We start from the raw sequence: 1,412 nt of genomic DNA, 5'->3' as shown, positions 1-1,412 counted from the left end.
GCGGGGGCGGTGGCCGGGGTAGCGGGTCAGAGCGTGTTTATTGGCCTGCGCCCCGCAGGAAGTCCCGCCTTCCAGTCGTCACGGGCGGGCGACGACGTCGCTCAGAACCACGTGCGGGGATAGAGGCACAAGGAGACCAATGAGAAGAGGGGTTGGAGCAGAGCAAGTTAACGGGATTGGATAACGGGTAAATCCAAGGGGGCGTGACCAAGAGGCCTAATGGGTGGGGAAGGAGGTTATGGGAGGTGAAAGAGGAAAGGTGAGTGGAGGGAAACAGAGGCGCTCAAAGAGTGAAGAGGCGGGCAGCCAGGGTAGAGGGGCGGGCCATAGACCGCCATGGGAGGCGGGGCCTTAAGTAGGAAGCATGCCATTGGATAGTACAGGAAAGAAGGCCCAATAACTGTAGGGGGCGCGTCATTGCGAGCCTCCCGCGCCTCAGAGGAGGGGCAGAATATGGAATTAGAGGCCATTGGGTACCACAGGAAAAGCGGCTCAAGGTAGAGAGCGCGCATTGGTTATCACAGGAGGAAGGGCTTAAGCGGTGGTCTGCCATTGGATATTGTAAGAGACAAGGTTCAACTCAAAATAGGGATGCGCCGTTGCCTGTTGGGAGGGCGGGGCTTAGGTGTAGGGGCGGGCCATGTAGAGATTTGAGGATAACCAGCCAAAAAGTGCACAAAACATTATTTCTTCACTCGCGACGAGTTTGTTGAGCACCATGATGCAGAGCCACAAAACACCCAAAATACATGTTAATTCAGTCGAGAAAATTGTACTGAGCACTGCCTGGGCGAGTTACCTAACCTCCGTTGTCTCAGTCTCCCCACCTGTAAAACTCATAATGGTACCCATCTTATGGGGGAGTAAAGTTTAAACGGACATCACCACCCCTGTACTCTGCCAGACAGTAGCAAATACTGGAAGCGCTGAGGTGCTGTCCCCCTCGCTCTTGAAGTATTTGAGTTTTAGCATGTAGAAGAAATATCGATTTCTTTATAATTCGGACCCAAGGTAGGGACTAGGGGTAAGATAGGGCGCTCAAGAAAGAGCTAAATAGGACTTCCCTGGTGGTACAGTGGGTAGGAATCCGCCTAACAATGCAGGAGACACTGGTTACATCCCTGGTCCTCAAGGAAGAACAGCGGCCCCCCATCCCCGCCCTCCCCCCCCAGAAAACCCTAGCGCAGCAACCAAGACCCAGTGCAACCATAAATTAATTTTAAAAAAGAAGAGATGAATAATCAAGGTCCTAATGTACAGCATAGGGAACTATATTCAATAACCTGTGATAAACCATAATGGAAAAGATACGTGTAAATGAATCATTTTGCTGTAAGGCAGGAATTAACACAACATTGTAAAACAACTATATTCCAATTTAAAAAAAAAGAGAGCTGAGTAATGGCGGAGAA

This window comes from Cervus canadensis, chromosome 4, assembly GCF_019320065.1.
Source record: "Cervus canadensis isolate Bull #8, Minnesota chromosome 4, ASM1932006v1, whole genome shotgun sequence".
Lineage (NCBI taxonomy): Eukaryota > Metazoa > Chordata > Mammalia > Artiodactyla > Cervidae > Cervus > Cervus canadensis.
This window is presented reverse-complemented; position numbering follows the sequence as displayed.